This window comes from Sapajus apella, unplaced genomic scaffold (genome assembly GCF_009761245.1).
Source record: "Sapajus apella isolate SASKATOON/1434 unplaced genomic scaffold, GSC_monkey_1.0 scaffold7, whole genome shotgun sequence".
Taxonomy (NCBI): domain Eukaryota; kingdom Metazoa; phylum Chordata; class Mammalia; order Primates; family Cebidae; genus Sapajus; species Sapajus apella.
The window spans coordinates 27,113,292-27,137,446 of record NW_022436947.1 but is presented as its reverse complement, the minus strand read 5'-3'; the positions used below and the strand labels follow the sequence as shown (position 1 = coordinate 27,137,446).

The window sequence follows — 24,155 nt, the reverse complement described above, 5'->3', positions numbered from 1 at the left end:
GCCCACTTTGTATATAGTTATGTCACAAGTCAATTTATCAGAAATATTTGGCCCAGTATACACATTTTATTGTACTGTCTCAGCTGAATTTCTTTCTGGTGACTTTTCTCAATGACTTTTCTGCAACAAAAGAACTCTGGAAAGTTGACAATCGCTGACAAATTTGTGTAGTAAGAGTCTAGTCTTCATTGCATAAGCAATTTTGATCCAAATCACAGGAAGCCTATCACAAATCATGAGAAATTGAAAATTCTTCCATTCTGACCATGCAATAAGATAATTCAGTTTTGTATATATTTATGATTCATAATTTTAACTTTATTAAAAACATTTGGTACCTTTAGTGGGTCCATATGTAGAAAATAATGCTTCTATATAAATATAATTTTATTAGAACAATGTACTGTTTGCACAATTGATACTGACTTAATCTATAAATCCATATGAGGCCAAAAACTATGCTAAGATTTATTTTTATGGAATCCAACTGCAAGCTGACACATCTTTTTCCATGTATATAATGTTTATGTGCTTAGAAATATATAAACCATTAAACAGCAATTATTCCTGCTTCCTCTTTATTCCCATAACAATACTGAAAGTATTATTTGTAGAAGAAAAATAAGTCATTCGAATATTTTTGTTTTCACCTAACCAAAATGCTATCAATCACTTCTCTAATTCAATTCTCTAAAATAGTTTAATTCTTCAAAAATGATCACATCCAAAGGACAGGAGCCTGCTTTATCTTATCTGGGAATAAAATAAGTATTCAACTATGTGTTCTTATGTTAGTGTCTTAAAAGTATAAATATAGCAATATAGGAGGAAAACTTCACATTCACAGACAAGTATAAACAAGAAAAATAGAGTTAAATGAAATTTAAATATCATACCAAATATCTATGAAGAAAAACTGAGACAAAATTTGTAAGATTCCTATGGGGAAAGTAGTAAAAATATATCAAGGAATGTTAAAGAAGATTCTTAAAAAGTTGATAAACATACCATGTTCATAGACAGAAAGAAAATATTATTAAGACATCAGTTCTCTCACAAATTGATCTATAGATTCAATACTAATCAAAACACCAAAACATTTTTTATAGACTTGAAAATATGATTCTGAACAGAAAAATAAACAGCAAATGATGGCTAAAATGTTTCTGAGAAATAGCAGGGAAGAACTTTATCAGATTAAGTATTTTTAATAAATATTTCTTTATTAAGATAGTGTTAATTGGTACACAGTCAGGTAAACTAACTAATAAGACAGTATTGAGAGCTTAGAACTTTGGTATATGTGACAAATGGTATATCCAGAACCTTGGTAAATGACAAATGTAGCATATCAGACAATAGAAAATATGGTACTTCTTAGTAAATGGAGATAGAGAAAATGACAACCAGTTGGATTTATATCTTAAATGTCAAAAACCTTGAAATTCTTACTAGAAAATATATGTGAATATCTTCTGGACCACTGAGTAGGAAATATTTTCTTAAGAAAATTATTATTTAAAAATTGGTCAGTTTAACTGTAATAAAATTTAAAATGCTTGTTCATTAAGAAACTATGCAGCAAAAAAAGAAGTTACAAAGTGTGAGAAGATGGTTTAGTTACACAAAATGAATGTAAATAAGTATCAAGAATACACAATGAACTCCTACAAATCAATAAGAAAGCACAAACAATTCATTGTGCATCAGGGGCAGAGGGGCAGACATTTCAGAGAAGAGGAAACACATATAGTCAATAAGCACATAATAGGATGGTCAGCATTAATTAGAGAACAGAGAAATTAAATCAAGACCACAAAGAGTTATAATTCTATACTCATTTCATTAATAAAATATTTAAATGTCTATTAATATCAAGAGTTGAAGACGGTTGAAGCCACGGGTGCTTTTTTTTTTTTCTTTTTTCGGAGACAAAGTCTTGCTCTGTTACCCAGGCTAGAGTGCAGTTACGCAATCTTAGCTCACTGCAACCTCAGCCTCCCAAGTAGCTGGCATTACAGGAACAGGTGCAAGACACCATATCCTACTAATTTTTTGTATTTTAGTAGAGATGAGGTTTCACCATGTTGCCCAGGCTGGCCTTCAATTCCTAAACTTAGGCAATCTACCCACCTCAGCCTCCCAAAGTGCTAGAATTACAGGCATGAGCCACTGCACCTGGTTCCCAGGCTTTCTTGTACATTGCTGGTGGGAGAATAAATATGTAAAACCACTTTGAAAAACAATTTGACTGACATTATCTTCAAAATTAAACATTTATATAAACGATGACCACTACTTCCAGCCCCAGGTGTATACCCAAGAGAAACTCTTGTATATATACCTGAGATATTTAAAGGAATATTAATGGTGTCATTGTTAACTGTGTAAGTCTTGAACCAACCCAAATCCCCATCAACAGAAGAATACATACAAAACTATTAATATCACAAAAAGGAGTATTATACAGCACTCAAAATCAATAAACTACATAGGCATACAACAAGATGGATAAATCTTAGCAATATAATATTAGATGAACCATTCCAAAGTATTATAACAGAGGACATTCTTTTCATTAAGCTAAAAACTACCTATATGTGTAAATAAAATTACTTGCCCCTTGCTATATTATAAATTACATAGTCATATACATAATATAAATCATAGTTATAGCTATATATGACTACATATATTTAATATATATAGCAAAGGACAAGTAATTTTATTTATTTATGTATATGTAGTTTTTAGCTTAATAAAAATATTCCTCTGTTAAAATACTTTGGAATTGTACATTTAATATTATGTTGATAAGATTTATCCATACTGTTGTATGTCTCTGTGGTTTATTATATATTACAAATTACACAGATATAGAGCAAGTGGTAATTTTGCAATAGTTACACTAAAAATAATTGATTTTCAAGATGTTATGGTTATATCAGGTAGCTATATCTTTTGGCTGTGTACCCATGCAACTCTCATCTTGAATTGTAACTCCTACAATTCCCACATGTTATGGGAAAACCCAGAGGGAGCTGACTCAATTATGAGGGCGGGTCTTTCCTGTGCTGTTCTCATGATAGTAAATGAGTCTCATGAGATCCGATGTTTTTAAAAACAGAAGTTTCCCTTCATAAGCTCTCTTTTTGCCTGCTGCCACCCATGTAAGATATGATTTGCTCCTCCTTGCCTTTTGCTGTGATTGTGAGGCTTCCCCAGCATTGTGAAACTGTAAGTTCATTAAACCTCTTTCTTTTGTAAATTGCACAGTCTGGGGTATGTCTTTATCAGCAGTGTGAAAACGAACCAATACGGGTGGGTCAAATTATGGGCAAGGAATCAGAAATGAAATGAGTAGAATTCAGTCATTGTTTGGGGTGGCTATTTTAAAGATGCTTATTAACAGTTTGAAATATCTAAATAGTTCAATTCTAGTTTCAAGTAATTTATGAAGATAGATGGATTACTCCCTGGCCCACAATAGAAGATGCCTATTAATAAAATACCACTTTGAAATTCAAAGTACAAGTCACATGACCAATTCAACTAAAGAGGTGAATTCAAGAGCTTTAGAATATTTGAGAAAAAAGACAAAGAACATGGTGGTTGATGATGATAGGCCCAGAACTATGACAATTTTGATATGAAGAAAGTATACTTTTGAATATTTCTCATCTCCCCTTTATGTTCCTTGAGTTCTTTTTGATCAAGAGAGCTTTTTATTTTTCTACTTCCCAGTGGCTAACACAGTGTCTGACACATAATAGTGGCATAAGAACTGCTGCTGAATGAATAAATGCACAGCATCCTTTCCACCCTCCCTTCCCCTCTCTACCTTTTGCCAACATTACTATAACAGTGTTCTTCTCTTATTTCCTCATTTAATTTCAGAAAATGACCTAATATTTTAAAATATATATATTTTTGTTTCTCTTCTAAGACTTAAAGTATTACCCCTTCAGGACAATGTTTTCAATCATGGAGTCAATAATGAGTCAAGATTTAAACATAATTTTAAAATTCTTATAAATTTAGAAATTAATAAGTAAAAAAGAAATGAATGGAACAATACTTTGTTTCCAATGTACCTTAAATTATACAATATAGTCACCTATATTATTTAATCATGAGATATATCATTTTTTCTTCTAAGAGATATTTTTAAATATCTATGTGTCACGAATTATAATAAACACTGAGAAATCATAAATATTCCCTAGTCTCTTATCTCAAGGAAGCTACAATGTGAAGATGGAAATAGAAACATCGACAGGTAATTATAATTACTACAAGTGATAAGTATTATAATAAACAATGGGATATGATAGATATTCTTTTAGAAATAAGAAGAGAGGACAGAATTTATCAGAAGACTGTTGGAGGAATCAGGAAGTTTATCTCAAAGTTAGTAATGTTCTGATTTAGGATTTTAGGGAAAACTAGGAGTTTTCCAATTAGAGAAGAAAACAGTCAGTATAGGCAGAGGGAACAATAGGTGGCCAAAGACAGGACTAAGAAAGCACAAAAAAAAAAAAAAAGGCACATCTAGAAACAATGAGATGTTCAGAGGGTTGAAGTCTGTTTGGGGAAAGAATGCCAAGGGACGGAATTAGAACTAGTTCAAGCCAGATTCTAAAGGGCTTAGAATAGCAGGAAATATGAGGTTGAATTATTTAGGTCCTTTTTCACCAGTGGCATGGGGGTAGGGATAAACAGGAGAGACATGTGGTCAGATTTACATTTACCAACCTATTTCTTCAGGTAATGTACAGGAGACACTGGACAGGATGAGCCACAATGGAGCAGAAAGACTAATCATGAGGCTCCTGAAACATTTCAGGCACAAACTGACAAGGGCTAAGGGTACTGATAATGAAGAAAGAAAAAAAGAACCAAATATGAGTTTTAATTTTTGATGTTGCATCAATATGCTGTACATAGATTGTTAAAATGTCCTTCTCTACCCAACCTCAGTTGCATTCATCAGAATTAGAAATCTACATTGTCGCCCCTTCCAAGACCTAGGCCAAGATGGTTAACTGAGGGTTCCCATACTACAAGTCAGCAAGGTCTTGAATTAGTCTTCAGGTTGGTTTTGATGTTTTATGCACTGAGTGACTTGCTTTCCAGGAGTTCATGTGGACACCTTTTTCAGGGTTCCTTCTTAATCTCTGGCACACATGTCTAGATGGTGAACCAGCAAGTTATATCTAGGTTTCTGATTTTTACTCCAGTCCTTCACTGAGGAAAATAAAATGTTTTCTCATTCACACTAGTCACCTAGGTCCATAACATTCTAAGGAGCTCTTACCAACCTGTAGAATGCCCCACTTGGGCATTCTACTAGACAAATTTCTAAGGAACTAGAAATCAAATTCACATAGGAACTTTAAGCATCTCAGTTGTTTAGAAGCCCTGTTACCTTATTTCTCCCCTCTCTAATAAATACAATAGATCTCAAGTATAACAATAGTTCCCAAGAATGGCCTTTCGTGTCAGAAACTTAAGGCCCTACCCTCTGTAAAATCTAAATTAATATAACCTGCATATGGAAGTGATGATGGGGAATAGTGAATGATGGTACTAACAATTTCGAAAAATGATTTTGATGTGAGGCCAGATATGCAAACACCTAATATAGACAGCAATGCATCTCACTATACTGTTTCATTTAGGTATGCAGACTGCTCCTCCCTAGATGATAGGCAGTTGAGAGACTCATTCCTTTAGTTGCAATTCCTGGCTCCAAGCCCCTTCCGCTGCTTCTTACTAGCTTCATATGAGTTTAAAGCATGCTTTACTACTATTTACACAACTCTTAAGATAATAAAGAAATAAAGGATTATGCAGAGGTTTCTAATTTGGAGATTTAAAAGGATGGAACCACCATCACTTGACATGGAGATTTAAAAGGAAAAGCATGGGCGAACGAAACATAAGCTTTATTGAAGGAACTCTGTTAGGCTTATATACTACTCTTTAACCAAATGGGAAGTGAAAACTAGTGTTTGTTGAATGGAAAATGCCCAGGTTGTCATTTTTCCTTTTTCCCTTATGATACCATTGCACAAAGGTTTGTACTATCTTTATAAGTTGAAGTAAATTTACTCTCACTTCAAAAAAATGGGACATAATATTGAAATTTTATGTGATGACTTCTAGTAGACATTAAATAAATATATGCTGAACATAAGAATAAATGAATGTTTTCCAGGCAAGTTACACTTGTGAAATGTAGCAGTAATTTTAAATTTATAACAATCTGTATTTATTCATTCAATCATTTAACAAAAATTTAGTGAGTACCCACCAATTGCAAAATGTTACACTGGATTACCACAAAAAGCAAGATGGAGTCCCTGCCCTCAAAAGGCTTACAAGCTAATGGGGAAAGTGAGCAAGGGCATAAAGAAACAGCCCCAAGGTATAATAACTGTGTGCTCGGTGAGGAACAGAGTGAGGTAGGAATAGCTTCTAGGACATGGCCTGTAAGTCGAAACCTAAATAAGAAGCCCTAGCTAGAAAAAAGGAGAGAAGCAATTCCAAGCTGAAGGTATTACTTGCAAAAACCTTCTAAGTAAAAAAAAAAAGAATTATTCTCAACGTGTCAATTAATCCAAGATACAACTTAGTAAAAACGAAAGACTAAAGGCCCTGGGCACCAACCAATTGGTAGTCAACTAGCTTAAGAGGCACAAATTTAAATCCAAATAGTGCCTCTCAAAATGTGGTTCACAGACCTCCTATGTGAAAATGACCCAGTACTTATTAGAAATGCTGCTTCAGGGGGCAGAAATGGGATCTACTGAATCAGCATCTCTGGAGTGGGCAGTGGGAACCTACATTTTTAACTGGCACCTCAGAGTTAGGTGAGGTGCATTAGTGCTTGTCTAACTACACATATTAAAAAAAGTGTGTCTATAGGCAGACACTCTGAGACTCCTGAAATGTGGTGCAAGAAGTGCCTCTTCATGTTTCAAACTTTTCAGTAAGCTACATACAATTATGCTACAGCTATAGCTCTAAGCACAAAAGAATAAATGTCTATGTATCTCATATGTACCAGAAAAGAAACAACACATTGAAGAACAGACCAATCATCTTATGTGCCTTACAGAATAAAATAATGAAACATAGATGGGATAGAAACTGAAAGGCATTTTCAACCCATCTAATAAAATAAATAAGCAAAAAATAATTTGCGTTTCTAAATCAGCTATTAATCATTCAAAATGTTAGTTCTACAGACTCTTTACCTCTAAGCCCCATGTAACTTACAGAAAGTTTATTTTACTTTTTATGTCAAATTCCTCTCAGATTTATAAGGAACCTCACACTTGGATTGTCCAATGCCATCATTTTATAGAGAAAAGAAAACTAAAACCCAGTTAAACAATATGGAAGAAGTTATACCAACCAACCAGTGGCAAATCCATAACTAGATACAAGTTTCTTAGTCATTATGTCAGTGTTCCTTTCATAAAGGGTCAATCCGTGGTAAAAAGCAAAAAATATAAAAAAACAAACAAACAAAAAACCTGCATGCAAATTTCAGTCTTTCTGGTTAGTTAACACTTACTAAGTCAATTACTCACCGTGTGACTTCAGCAAGATACTTAACCTCTCTGTGCCTCATTTTTCTCCAAAATCTTCCCTACTCCTTACACAGAGTAATTATTTATCATAGTTTCCAACACATGAAAGTGTTTAATTTATTGTAAGTAGTAAACATTGTAAATGACACACTGATCATTAATTCTACATTATCACAAAAATGAATTTGTATGCTACCTCTTTTACTCAGTTATCTATATTTTAAGGTTTACCATATTCTCTCATATCTTTAATATGCAAGTGACTTCTAAGAGTAAAATTGCTCAGCCATTTAAATATATCCTTATATCAAAGAGTACCCTTCAAAGAAAAATCATTAGATCTTCAATGACAGTAACCTTTTGATTAAACGTATCCTCTCTAAACACAATGTACACTGGCATGAGAATTTGCACCTTCTTTCATTACTTAATTGATTTATTCAGTGTTAGGATTTAGGCATGATGTTAATATTATGCAGTTTCTGTGTATGTTACACTTCTGTTTTTGGCGTTACAATTAATTTTAACACTGTCAAAATGTAGTAGTTTTTAGTATAAGCAATAATAGGATTTTTCCAAAGGTCCTATAATGATGTTGTGCTAAAACTCCATATGTCTCTTAAAAAATTAGTGAAACCTCTTAAAGATCTATGCCACAAAGTCTAAGTCTGATGTGATGGAATTACCCAACCAGTTAAGATGAATGGCAGGATTAGGTTGTAAGCAGCAAAGTCTGCTCCAAGAGGAATCAAAATGTTGGCATGAAAAGGAATCATTTCCAAAGTTAGTCGTGAACATTGTATTTGTGTCTCCTTAACATTCAGCCTGAAAGTGCTCAGAATTTTCTAAACAGGACCAAACTCGGAATTCTTGGGCATCACCTCTTACTCTATGATAAACAGCTAAAAAGTAAATGTGAAACTACTCAAGTTCAGACCAGCCCTCTTTGTTCAAAGCTTGTGATCTCATTTTGTTTCTTTCACTCTCCTTCACTCCACAAAAAAGAAAAGAAAATAAATAACCTTTAGAATCAGAAATAATATGAGTCTCCTTTGAGATTTTTTTAAAAGTCACTCAACAACAGTATATCATCATTGGCACTAAGTGGACATATACAGAAATGCCAAACACACTTTCCAAGGGTAAGTAATTATATAGTATATTGTAGACTGTTTCTTTTCATAATTCTATGTTGCAGCTTCCCTAAAAATTGACCTTCTAGAATTCTGACATTTCATAGCCACTCATATATTAAAGAAAGGAAGAAAGTAAAGACATACTTAATAACAGACAAAATTCATAATACATTAGCCAACTACTACAGCTTAATATATTTTCCTTTGTTGTTACAGCACCAGCTAGTCTTCTCATGATCAGGAATAAAATAAAAAGTGGAAGACAAACGTTCAATTAAAAGAGAGATAAATGTCTAATTGTGAACAGCAGCATCTGAGGAGAAACAAATTTAAGGAACTATGCAGAAGGAATTAAGGATGAAAAGCTGCGTTAGGTTCAGTTTCTTGATAATGCAAGAAATGAAAACAAAATGAATACAGTTTGGCATTATTAACAGGCATTGAAAGAAACAAGAAATAATCTCAAGAAAAACAGTGAGAATTTTAAAAATGTCTTTATATTATTCTTCTATGCTGAATGTAGGGACTAATAACTGACACAATAAGGCACATCGTTTTGTTTTTGTTTTGACCAACTCATCGTTTTTTGTGGGCATCACATTTCTTATCTGTAAAGTGAAAGCTCTGGATTAGATTATAAGGCCACAAATACAATACACTCATGCTGACCTTTCTTTCTAACACTCATGGCAAGCACTGATAACAGATAAAGGGGGTTCATTGCTATGGCCATATTGAGCCCCACTACCTTTCTTTCCCACAGCCAAGCAGCCATTACCCATAAAACTCCTTCATTGCTCAAAATGCAACCAATTTCCCTTCTCAGCATTAATATTAAATAAAATGCCACGGTTGAAGAGCCCTACATTTATATAACTAATAGAAATATTCTGAGTATCATTTAGAGGTGTTTAATTAAAAATATTCTTAATATTTTTAATAAACAAATGTTGGTAGAATCAATAGAAGTAATTGCTTGCCTAAAATTACAATATAGCCAAGGATATATTGTCAATTAAATCATATAATCAGTATTAACAATTTAAAATGTAGTACCACAGAAATCTCACCTGCATAGTTTGTGAGCTATTCTTATATTATTTCTACTACATGTAATGGAATGGTTTATTTCCATGACATTTTATTTATGTCAAAGGATACCTTTTCAAAAAGTAAAAAATTACCAATATCTACAATTAAGTAAAACAATACATTGAATATACGTATTATATTAGGCCAATTTATTACTTTTAAAATGTGACTATAAACCACGGCAAACCACAAGCCCGTTGGGGAAACTGTGCTAAACTGCTCAAGCATGCAAATAACTTAGAACATACCACTATATTAGTGAACAGATTGTTTTATTGAGCTATTTTCCTCTTTACATAAAACTGAATTGTCACATTTCTTAAAAATCTTTTTTATTTCAATATCTAAGTTAGAACATTGTCCAGTACCTCAGAGCTTTATCTTGAAAACATACTGAAAACAAAAGGTACTTTGCCTTCTTGATACAGGAAATTTCAACAGCAAAGAGAGAAGCAACTGAAAAACAGAATCCTATTGGAGAATTCCTTGCTAACTCTCTCTTCAAAAGTTCCATCATTTTTTAACTCTTCTGTTCCCACCAAGGAAAACAGGTCTAAGTTTGCTTTGTCATGACAAAGTGGTAGGTGTTGTTTTTTCTAGCTAACCCCAAAGGAAGTAGGGAGAAAAAAAAGAATTTTTAGTCTTAATTCTCTGATTGGGTTGTGCACCATGTACAATTCTGTAGAGCTGTGTACTCTCTAAAGAGGCACTTAATTGTCAGGATCTAGTGCATAACTAACTAGAATCTGGGAAGCTCAAGTGCGAACCAAAAAAAAAATTTAGATTGCTTTGCAATGAGGTGTAATTACAAGCAGAATTTATGAATTGTAAGTCAAAGACTTATAGATAAACCTGGCCCAAAGACCATTACAATCTGCCAATCACATTCAATTGAGAGAAAAATATGAATGTTTTTCAGTGATGGATACTGGAAACACTGAATATACTTCAGAGAGCTACCATAAAAAAAAATTCTCAAACATACTGGCCTAAAGTCCTTATTTTACTGAGTTCTTAAAGGAGAGTAATACTCACCCTTGGAACAGGTCGGTAGCAATAAACTTGTGATTGTCCAACTGAGAGTCTTGCTACCTCAAAAGTCTTATCTCCAAAATTCTCTCTCCACAATTTCCCCACAACATAAGTGCTGACAGCTTGATACAGCCTACATTGTTCAAAAATAATCAGGGTATTGCCATGTGTATTTTTTCCTAAGGATACTAAATTTCAGGCATTATTTTATTTACAATAATGTTAATTTTTTTTTTGTGATTGCATAAAAGGTCATTATTAGAGTCATGACCACTAACTCAATTAATTCCAGTTCAAGAAAACTTGTTTCCTCTATGGAATCTACAGTAACCTTCATCTATGTTTCTTGATTTGTTAAACATTGAGCTCTAACCTCCAAACTCTACAGTATTTGAATTAACATATTATTTTGAAAACTGTTAAAAAAAAGGTGATCTTAAATGTAAATTGATATTCCCAGTGTATGTTTGGAAAGGTTTGGAGAAGGAATGACTACAAGAGGGTATGAGACTTCCAAACTTTGAAATCAAATTATTCAGAAGTGACAGCTCTTAGGTGAGAAATATCTTACCAAACAGGGTGGCAGGTGTGAACTCACAGCATCAAACTTCAGCCACTCAACCGAGCATCTGTGACTTTTAATGTTCCCCAAGATGGGATGTTCTCGTGTGGTTTGTTTTGTTACTTTTTAAGGGGAACAAAGTACCAAACTTCAACTTTTTTCCCAGCTTCTATCTTATTCCTCCCATTATCTACAGAGTAAATTAGGTGAAATGATGCACAACTCATTAAAAATACTGGAAAAGTAATATGTTTTATGGTAAATCACAGAGCTTAAATTTGTAAAAACAACAACAACAACAAAACCAGATATTTTAAATGTAATAATTAGGACGAATAAAATTAAAGCCTGTCAAAGCAAGTTAGAATGTTAAGATACTCACTACCTTGTTGTGACTACTTTTATTTAAATGTTAACTTTAAAAGCTATGAAGTCATCTTTTAGATCCTGGGCATGTTTCTGGATTGCTATGCAATCAAATATATGTCTAGTATATCCTGTATGTTTTTTGTTTATACTATCAGTTACTGCTTTATAGTTTTTATAAGTGGTTAGAAGCCCCTATGATACGAAATCTGTTGGAATTTTTATCTATTTTCAAGCAATTCCATTTTATAAACATATTTTCAGATTAGTTATTCTACTTATGCTAATCATGCCATGAATTAATGTATCAGGAAAAATAGAAATACAGTAAATTGGGTTAGTTTGCATCAAAGTCCAAACAAGAACCCTATTATTAACCTGGATTTGTATTTAACAGCATTTGCAAAGTTTTCTAGGCAGATTCAGTAAGTCTTAAAGCATTATTTCTAAATTTAATGCTTTGGTGAACTTACGTCACACATTAAAACCATCTTAATGCACCTTTTTGTCAAATCTTCACAATAGTATTACAAAAAGAAGGGAAAAGAGGATATATTTATAAAGCAAATAAAAAAGAACTCAATGGAAGCCTATTAGGCTACCTGTTGATGAGCATATAAGAGTCATTAATATGCAGATCATTGACATGATAGGCCATAATGACTCCTCCAGGGACTATCAGTCTATTGTGTCAGAGACTAGTTAGGGATTCATTAACGTGCAGACGCGTGACTTCTTAATATGCAAATTATGAATGCAAAGCACTGAGACATACCTCACAAATGTCCACATTTTGTGTTACACATTTTCTTTGCCAACCCCTCACCCACGTCTTTTGTGAACTATTTTGTTTCTTCCATCCTCTGTCACAGATTTCTTCACAAAAGAGCCTATACTAATATGGAATCTACCACTTCACATTCAAAAACCTCCTCCTCTTCAGCTCATGTTTTTGTTTGGCTTTTTTGGTTTGTTTGTTTCTGGTTTATCCATACAAACCATTTGCTTGCACCATTTTAATTAAACCAGTCAAAATTCAGTACAAAATCTACATTTATATTTTTCTCCAATGTGAAATTGGTTTTTGGCTAATGACATATCAAAGTGAAGAAAGTACTTGTTTTTAAAAATGAAACATGAGTGGCATAATTAGCAGTTGAAGAATTTGGACTGAATGTGGGTGGGGAAAACATAGTAGAATAGAATACTGAAGAAAAGAGCAGAGAAAGGCCCAAGAGAGGACACCAGAAAAAAAAGTACAATTAAACCAATTTAACTTCTTTCTATAGAAGAAAATAATAAGAGAACTAAGCCAAACTCAGATCAGAGATGGCCAGGAAGGCCTCCTGGCAGAAGGAGCATTTTATTTGAGAATTTGATATCAATGTAACACAATAAATGAGGAAATGGATGCAAACTACTCAGTGCCTGGCATACAGCAAGCAAACAGGAAGCATCAGCTATTCTTATTATATTGCCATTTTGCATTTATGCAAAAAAATGAATAGTCATATTCCCTTTTGAAAAAAGATGAAAAATGCATAGAGTAAAAGTTGTTCAATCTTTGAACTAACAGTCTATGAAGGGAATCAACAGATTCCCTACATTCCTACAACACAATTAACTAAAGAATTCATGGAAAGACATTCAATTATTTTTTGAAGCCTATTCATATGCCATGTTATGGAAAATATGTTATGGTATAACTTTTCATCTGAGATTTTATATATTGCTTGTAGTAACTTTCTTGACACTTTATTGTTCTAGCCCAATTTAAAATACAATACGATCTTTCATTACTATTTCTCTCCTAAATTTCAGGAGACACAGATCCTTAGTTCTTACTTATAAACTCCATGTATTCTGAGCCTTGCAGTGGGTCTACAGAAGTCTATATTAATTTTTGATATTATTTTATATCATATTTATCAATTATTTTGTATCATAAAACAATTATATCTCCATATACATTAATTTGTATATTTTTAAGTTAGCTTTAAATTCCTCACTATCTTGAGAAGATCCTACCTAGATTTTATTTGATTAAAACTCTTTAAATATGAGGTAATATAGTTTAGAATAAATTATGCTTATTAACATGATTATCACAAGCAAATACTTACACTTCATATTCTGGCTAATGTTAATTTCAATATTAAATGCCAGAAACCATCCAATAGTTATTGGAGTTCGAAGCTGCAGTGAGCTTTGATTGCACCACTGCACTCCAGCCTGGGCAGCAGAGCAAGACCCTGTCTCAAAAACAAAATGTTATGCAGGTGATGTAGGAAGCCTACAAGCTCACAGTAGAGACACCATCTTATATTCACTGGAGCCACTCACTGGAGGGGATGAAAGAGGTAAGGATGAGCTTGTAAGTGCCAAGACAACTTGCCCCATTGAAGGCTTTTAGGAACCTGATTAAATGAATAGAATTTATTACCAGAAAATCCTAAGAAGATTAAGTGAGAAGGGTTCACTAAGATGACTACAGTTGAAGGTTAGTGTAAGAGCAATATGGTGTTCTGGAAAGGTCAAGCTGAGAACCAGATAAAAGGGGAAAGGCAAGCAGCAGGTGGCTAAGGAAATGGACCGTGCTGGAATTGCTAAAGGAGTGAAGTCCAAGAGCCAAACTCTGCTGAGATGCAGTTATGTTGACAAGGATGGGGATCTCTGTTACACTTTTAACAAAGCAGCATAGGATATTATAGTCAACACTTTGAAGAGCACTGATACCCAGTGGGTTTAAAGGACTCCGTCTATCGGATATGATGCCAATTCAGAATAACATTGGATAAATTTCAACATGTGTTCATTCAACAAATATTTAATTTGTACTGGGCTAGAAGTTAAACCACGAGCACAAACTGACATCAAACAAATTCTGCCTTCATAAACAGTCTAATAAAGGATAGCACAAAACAGCACTTTAAAATCATAGCTGTAAGCTTCAGAATTAGGGTAGCATAGAGCTCTATAGAAGAAAATAATAAGAGAACTAAGCCAAACTCAGAACAGAGATGGCCAGGAAGGCCTCCTGGCAGAAGGAGCATTTTATTTGAGACCTGAGGGCTTAATATGACTATTAAGATGAAGAAGACAGAACAGAATATTCCAGGTAGATGGCATATCATGGGGCATGATGGCGACAGAGATATGAGTGTCCAACAAAAACAACTAAAAAATGAGTACAAATAGAACTTAGTGACAAAGACAATGATAAAAATTTTATCTCTGACCAAACTCCAGCCAGGCTTTTCAGGCCGATGTTCTTGACTAGCCCTCAACCCTGGCCTACACGAACTACAGCCTCTCAACACAAATGATTTTGGCCTCCTCTTTTCCCCACAATAAAAGACTTAAGGAAATACTAGCATCTTTTCTAAAGCTCAAGGCCATATTGCTAGAATGACCCCAGCCACACTTAAAGTACCTGCTTGAGAAAGCTCAAGACTGCCCAAAGAACGTATTGTTTGTTCCAGCCAATGCCTGAAGATAGGGCTCTGGCCATCATTTCTAAGAGCTTTTACTAAAAAGGGCTTACAAGTGTGAATCCTTTCTCTGTGTGTTAAGATGTATGTATATGTCCTACGGCTCAGTATTGTCTTCTTCCAGGACCTGAAAGATATTTATTAAAATGTAATTATCAGGAAGGATAGGGTTTCTATTTCCCAAAGGATACAATCCTAACTAGAATTTCCAACTAACAGACTGGCTAGCCTAAGCAGTGTTTATGAGGACCAGTCCCTTGTGATTTTTCAGTTTCCTGACTTTACTAAGAATCAGGAACTCACCCAGATCCTACTTGCCTCTTCTCTACACCTTCAATCTCCCTTAAAAATGCCCAGTCACCTCTGTACCAGTTCAAGCTGAGCTCAGTTCATGCTGGATCCCACTTCCTTATTGCAATAGTGTATTACTGATTAAAATCTGTCCTTACCACTTCAACCAATGTCTTCAAAAAGAAAAATGAATGCTGTCTAAGTGTACTTTATTCTAAATGAAAATTAACTTTGTCATGCTGTGTGATGTACCTTTTTTCCCCAAAAAATCGTCTCCTTTTTCCAAGTCTTCACAGAGTCAGCAAAGTATCTTTAACAAATAATAAAGCTTATCATTTTTATCTGAATGTCTTACATCCTTAATTTTATTATTAATGCTTAAAAATACATCATGCCACATTTTTAAACTGCTATTTTATTTGAATTTAAAATTTTTATTTGTTTAAATAGCATTATTCTTTTGGTGGCTCATGTGACTAATTAAAAGATTTTCAGCATTTTTAAAATTATAGCTCAAAACACCAGTATTTATGTTCCTTGTTTACATCGGTCATTCTCAACCTTTGTGCACATTGGAATAGTCTGGAGATCTTTTAAAAATACTAATCCTGCAAACACCCCAGACCAATTAACTTATAGTCATTGTAGTGGGATCTGGTTGTGGGGGCCTTATTTTTCCCTGTGCTATGTGCAACAAATTTTGAGAAGAATTGGTTTACACTGCTATTCTACACTGGCTTTTACTATATGAAGGTACGGTTAATGTGAAATTAATCCCTTTAGAAAAAATATTCTGTTATTAGGGTTTTCTAGAAGAGTGAGGACAAAAGGGGCATGAATAATCAAACAGTCTGGCATTAATGTAAATTGTATATGGATTGCATTTCTGCTACTAAGTCTATAAAACAATTAATTTTCATTCATCATGAGGATTACCTCTCCATACTTGAATGAATTTAAATTTACTTTTTTTTTTTTTTTAACTTGATGTTGTTTTGGGTAGGAAAGATTAATCATTTCTATGTTAACAACGTCTGCTTATTACAAAACTGATCATGTTTACAAAGATTTAGACTTGGGCTAGCAAAATGTTTTCCAGTTGTTGTACTATGTAGCAAATTGCTCAAACAATTACTATAAATGTAAGTACCATAAAGTATATGTCATAAAATAAACAATCAGGGCCTTGAGGTGACAATAATAGAGATGAAATGGCAGTTACTGAAGAAGGCAGAACTGTAATATAATGGTTTAAATGCAAGTTCATGGATAATGCTGATAGTTTAATGTGTTTGGAGTTGATTATGTGTAAAAGAATATGTAAAACAAAATTACCATGAACACATATATTCTGGTCTTTTCTTTCTTCCTGATATGGTACATAAGTGAAGGCACTTGCAAGATTACACCTACTGTCTTTCAGAATTATCACTTTCCAATGGTTTCCTTGACTTATAAATATATCATTATAAATCAATATACATAAAATAAACATTGATAATACATATATAGTATATATCTACTATATTATATATTATCATATATGTATATGTCAAAAATATATTTCTTTATCATTACATATAGCACTGTATATATGTGTATAGTGATTTATATATACAGTGCTATATATAATGATATATATAATTATGTATGATATAAAATTATATATTTATTAGGAGTATATATACTTATATATACTCCTAATTTTATAGAGATATTTAGGAGTATATATACCTATATACTAATTTTATAGAAAATATTTTATTCTTGTAAGAACTAACATATAAACTTATCCAATTTGCCCAGTACTAGAAATTAATATTCAAGATAATCAAGACATTCTGAAAACAAAAAAAATGATAGTTACAATGATTAAGTGTCAGTTTTTAATAATGCAGATGTAGAATTTTTTCTTTGATTAGATTAACTGTAACACAATTCTACTTTTACTCAGAATTAGCACCTGGGTCCTTCAGTGGGAAAAGATGGACCTGAAAGATAGAATTTGAAGATTTAGGCAGCTAGAAGGCAGCCAGAGTAAAGGTCAAAGGGATTCCAAAAGAGTTTGGTGACAAAGACAAGCCACCTATTGCCTGTGTCCATCATGCTTTTCTTGCACTCTTCCTCACTCTCAGAGACCTTGTGGGTAGTGACTTATTCCGTGTGAAATAAGCCAAAGAAGATACAGGAGCCCGAAGGAGCATTAGAATCCAATGACAACAGAAGGAGAGGGTTCATCACCTCAACATTTTCCAAACATGGACACCACCCCCCTTCTAAATTAGACTCTCCAACTCTGTAACTGGCCACAATTGTGTACATAATATATTGATGAGTAGATGAGTAGAAAAAGCAGGTTGTGGACATAATTTTGCTTCTATTTAAAACATGATGAGAGTGTGTGTGTATATATTTGCACCAACTTAGGAAAAAACCTGGAAATTTGTATTCCAAATTAATTTATCCTCAATGAAATAAAATTGAATGGGTTAAAGTAGGAATGTCACAAAGAAAATTATGAAATAAAGAATGTGTTTTGCTTTTTTTCATTTTCCTTTTTAGCATTCTTAACCCTCCTTGTCAAAGACTTTTGTAACAGAATTATCTTTCCAACTAAAGAAACAAGTCCAGGGTGAGCTGCGAGAGGTATGGGGTCGTGTGGCAGGACATGGTAGTCATATGCAATGGTGTCACAAATATTCTTTTTAAATCCCCTCAAAACCAATATACTCATTCTGTGACCTCAAGAAAGTATGTAAATCTCTTTAATCCTCTTTCTGCAATTGTCATGATGGAGATAATAACGGCAGCACCTACATCACAGGGTTATTGAAAAAAAACAAGATCATAAAAGCCACTTTTTGAAAACTGTGAGCATCACTAAAACAGGGATTTTTAAATTTATGATAACTGAAGTCATTTTGTATATACAATTTTGGTCATAACTTTTAGAGAACAAGAGGCATGTTGTATAACTTGGCTCCTAATTTTAAAGACCTTTGTTTGCTTCCTTATCTTTTCCCTGGCCTCTTAATGTTGGAATCTCCAAGAACTCAATTCTGTTCCTCTTTTCTTTCTTCTCTCTCTCTCTCTCTCTCTCTCTCTCTCTGTGTGTGTGTGTGTATGTGTATGTGTATGTGTGTGTGTGTGTGTGTATGTTTAAGAGATGGGGTCTCACCATGTCACCCAGGCTGGAGTGCAGGGTCACAATCATTATTCACTGCAAACTCAAACTCCTGAACTCAAGTGATACTCCGGCCTCAGCCTCCCAAGTAGATGGGACTATAGACACAGGCCTCTTATCTTTCTTACGTATAATATCTTCTTGGTGATAACTTCCAGTCTTATGTTTTAATATACCGTTTATAGGCTGAAGGCTCCAAATGACAGACTACATCTAATTGTCCACTCTACATCTCTGCTTGGATAAAGATTTACAGTACACTTTAATGCTATACATGCAGTCAGAGTCAGCTTGTCTCTCTGCATCTCCTGCTATTTTCACCTTAACTCACTATGCTTTAGCCACACTGGCCTTCTTGCTACTCCACAAACATTCCTGTTTACTCTCGTCTTAGAGAATTTGTACTGGCTGGTTCCTTCAGCATAGAACATTGTCATCACTGACTGTTCAAGTCTCTGATCAGTTGTCGCCTTCTCAATGAAGTGCATTCTTCTGAGAAAGTGAAGGAAGAACACTCCTTATTCTACTTATGCTTCTCAATTGCATTTATCTGGTAACCTTATTCTTTATACTTATAATTTATTATTAGTTTTCCCTCCACTAGGATGTAAGCTACAAATAGACAAGAATTGTCATTTTGTTGCTAATGTATCCTCAGTGCTTAGAACGATACTTGGCACATAGTATGTTTTTAATAATGTTTACTGAATAATTGATAGACCATCATTCATTTCTTCTAGTCACTGAATTTTTTTTCACTTCCCATCAATGCACAAGCTAAAGAGCATAGTAAGAGTTTTGCTACTATTTATAAATTTTTTTCTTGAATGTTAACCAAGATCCATACCCTCTCAAACTTGAGGTTATTGGTATTAGAAAAGAAACCATAGTAGAGTAGTTTCCATATATTCACCAAAAAGGATAAAGATTGAGGTGCCTGGATTACTAATTTTCACTAGGTAGAAGTATAAACTTCGATTTTGAAGGAATAATTTGGGTCCAACTAATTACAATAAGAAATTTCCCTTCAGCACAGCCAGAGTAGTAAGATGAATCACTCATGAAATAGGTATAGAAATAGCTAAAATCTATGCCACAATGTATATCTGCCTATTTATGTTAAAAATGACCTATGGCAGAATTGAGTACTTAATATCAATAATGGGAAAAGGATGAAACTGAGGTTTTAAACATAGCAACATGTATACAGAAACAGTAAGTAAAAATGCTTATGAACTCAGAAACAATTATTTAAACTATGACATACCCAAAATTTGCCCTATAAATATCATGGTGTTCATAAATTCCTTAATCAGAAGGCAATGAAGGATCATTCATATAACATCACCAATGCAAAACCTCTTAGGAGAAAAGATTTGGGAAATCATACTCAATAAAATTGCATTCAATTCTCCTCCTTACAGTTAGCAAACTGAATCATACATTTTCCTTCATTCTAATGTGTTTTTCATACTCTTTCTGGATTAATATAACAAAAAAACTTTGTTCTTGAGCATAGAGACTAAAGTGCAAAACCTTCAGCCTACCAAGGCTGTACAACTCTTTTTCAATCTTGTTTTTCAAGAATGCCTCCCACAATTCCCTTCATTTCAGGCAGTGTGATTAACTAATAACATCTTCAACTTTTTGTGCAGTCATCTCCATAAGTATATTTATACTCTATGTAAATGTTCTTCTGCTCCTTCTCCACCGTCACAAATTTTGCCATTTGGAGGTCAAGTTCAATTCCTCTGTGGTGTTGTCTCTAATCGTGGTAGCCTGCAGTATAATCATTTTTCTAATGCTTATTGGTCTTTACCTCCTATGAATTTCTCTAGATATGCTTCACTCTATTTGGCAAATATCATGTCCATAGCTAACTTCTCATGTGTACAAATATTATCATTAAGCCAAATCTTTGCTTACAGATAGAAGCTACCTGAAAGAGTTCTATGTAAAATAGGGACTATAAATTCTTTATGAATAATCAGTTTATTGAAGCACTATGCTTGAGAGCTATGGGGAGTTAAAGAGCTTAAATCACAAACCCAGCTTTGTCTGTTATATATTTCCTGGACTTGATCAAATAAATCTCCCTTGACAAATTTCTTCTTATGTGAAATGGGACAGGCTCTGCTTACTAGAATGTAATTGTGAAGTAATGGGAGATAAGGTTATATCAGCTAAGAAGTAATAAGAGAAGTAATTTTTTACCAATTTAGAAATTGCTATTACGTGAACTTAAAGCATAAAACATACATGCTTTAAGTTTATGTAATAGCAATTTCTAAATTTATAAAAAACAAGATAATTTATCAACATGGTAAAACACCATAAAACTCAAGTTGTCAGTACATTACAGTTCATTATACACGAGATGAGAGTTATACCTGGTTTTGTAGGCAAGTTCTAACAAATGTTACAGATCCTCAAATACAAAATTAAAGGAATAAAAGGAAATTGGTTCAAAATTATAAGTGCTCAAATAACTACCCAGAAATTGAGGAAATATGGAGGAAAAAACCTTGTTTTTTATAGTTATCTCAGCAAAATTAAACAAAGGTTTCAAAACTTCATTACTTCAGAGGTCATTTTGTACAGATAAGTGTATTCTATTACACTAAAAACAGTATCTCTCCATATTATTCAGTCAACAGCTAATTACCAAAAATTCTTAATTCAATCTCACAATGTTTTCAGGAAGACCCATATTTGTATATTGAAACTGAAATGAAAACAACAAAATGTACTGACCAAACTTTACCTTTTAGCTACTTTCATTTAAACAATTATTCTGAGAAAGTAGAAAATAAAATATTTATGAATACTATGTATTATCTACCTCAATAACACATTTTTACTTTGGGAGAAGACCTCAGGTTTTGTACAATAAAGTTTGCAAGAATATTATGAAAAATTTTAATGAAACGCTTTACGAAAACTATGAGGATTAGTTAAGTAATGTAAGAATTAATTGATGTATCATATGGAATATATTATTTTTGCTATATAAAATACATAATTATTTAGACCTCATCCTAATTTCCTAAAATAGGTTTCTAATTCTTATAATAAAAAGGATTATAATTTTATAAGTGATGAATATTATAATATGCCTGATGATAGTACTATTCCATTTGAGTTTGTCAGTATTTTCACAAAATAAAATGTGGTGGTTGCAACAAACCACCATGCACATAGATACCTATGTGGCAAACCTGCATGTTCTGCACATGTACCCCAGAACTTAAAGAACAATAAAATGTAAACAAATAAAATGTTTTTTATTCAGTAAAATCAGCAATCATCTACAAACTAAACAGTTACCATTGCTTAAAGTTTTCAAAAGCAAAAGCTCTGCCTACAAGAATCAATGCAACTAGATTCTTTTGTTACACAGTTTAAAACATTTATATATACACGAATATGGGAATTCTTCCTATCCTTCCTGTGTCTTTTCTATAAATCTAAAATTGTATCAAAAAACATTTTTAGAAACCTTTTAAGTAGTACACAACAGAGTGCAGCAGACACATCATGAAGACACTAAATTTTTGTAGGTCTTAAGCTTAAACATTTAGACGCATTGCATTACTCTCATTGCTTCTAGGTTTTTGTTTAGCTTTGTTTCATTTAGGAAAAGACCAAGACTCCACAATCTCAAGACAGAGATATCAGTGGAATATAACTAGTAGAGTGTCTAGGAATGCTAGCATCAGTGAGATCCACATAAGTATCAGCACTAATATGAGCAGTGGCCCTGGCAAGAAGAAAAAGAGAAATGAATCACTTCTGATGGTGGATATAGAATTTCTACCTTTGGTCTTTTATCATTCAGTCTACTGGGTGTTTCTTGTTCTGGTCCCACTGGTCTGAATCATAAAGAAGGCCAAAGGCTGACCAATAAATATTGCTTTTGAGATGTCAGAATTACTTGAACTTACAGAAGAGTAAAATTATGATGACCCAATCAGTTCTTTAGAAGTCATTGGAAAGAAGAAAGTGCTGAACAGAGTATGCTATAGCAGACTATATTAATTTATTTATCAATTCGATTTTTCATTGGTATCTTTGTAACTAAAAGAAACCATCTAAATTTAGACCATCTAAAAGGAGTTACAATGGTTAATGTGTTCAATTCTCTATGAATTTTGATTCAATTTAGACAACAAATATGTAGTTATTGCAGGGACAAATCCCCTTTTATCTGTTGCTTTTATCATATGTAAATATAGTCTTTGTATATTCTATTGTAGTCTTAATTTTCAAAATAATTTGTATTTTTGATCAAATGAACAATCATCACTTTCATGGCCATCCAATATAATATGGGTGTAGAATTAATAGGAGCTGGCAAAGGTAAATCAGGTATGATATTAAAGTTTCTTATTTCGATGATAGGAATGATAACCATGACATAAACAAAATATAAAATATAAAAGAAAGAACTAGGATTGGGGTAGAAATGTAACTTTGACTTGGGACATAAAGTAATTTGGCACTTGAAGATCCAGATGGAAATGTACAGGGAGCAACTGATTTTTAAAAATCATGAAAACAGTAAACACACTAATCATTCAACTATAATAAACATAATTCATTAATTATGCAGAAATCTTTTTGGATTTTAACAGGCCTCAGAGTTATGAATGAGAAAACTATTTGCCATTAATAGATAGTTTCAAAGGTTTTCATTAGTCACATGGAGACTAATACTTAGACACCATTCCTGACCTCAAAGAATTTGGGAAGAAGGTCACACACACAAGTTTTTAAGTGCAGAAATGGGCAACATTTGATGTATATCAGAGGAATGACGTAGGCATTAAATGCTGAGCTTAGAGAAAGGAAGGATCTGGATAAATTAGAGACATTAGGAAATCCTCGAGAGGGAAAATCAAACTGGTTCTTGTGGAAGGTGAAAGGAAAAAAATGTTTTCAAAGCAAGCAAGTGGCTTGAATAGAAACAGTGAACACAAGTGGAAGAGCTGGTGTCTGCATAATGGAAAGCTTTAAAAACAGACCTTTGACTGTGCTCATGTTCACCTGAAAATCAGAATCTTTTATTATTAATAGAATTGTTAAACCCCATAATGTATTATTGTATCACTATTGCTCCTGAATAGCTCCAGAAACCAGAAAAGCCCTATTACAGTCACTACATTGTATTAATACACTTGGAGGAGCTTTCTAAATATTTACATTTCAGCATATTGAGGGTCCACTGTTTTATTGAGATTTAACATTCTTTACTATTCACAAATGGTTAGCTAGTGAGGCAGCATTATTAGTGAAGTGAAAGGTGGTTTTGACATCAAAAACAGCTGTAATCCCAGTTTCATCAGGGGTTACCTTGCAAAGTCTGAGTTTCAGTTTCTTCATCTATAACTGCCTCATGGG

At 33.3% G+C, this 24,155-nt stretch overlaps 1 protein-coding gene across 1 annotated transcript in view; it reads right to left on the bottom strand.

Annotated features, from left to right (window-relative positions):
• PPP1R3A (protein phosphatase 1 regulatory subunit 3A) overlaps positions 1 to 24,155 on the bottom strand; it is a 42,150-nt gene that overhangs the window by 6,316 nt on the left and 11,679 nt on the right. The gene's annotated exons all lie outside the window — the stretch shown is intronic.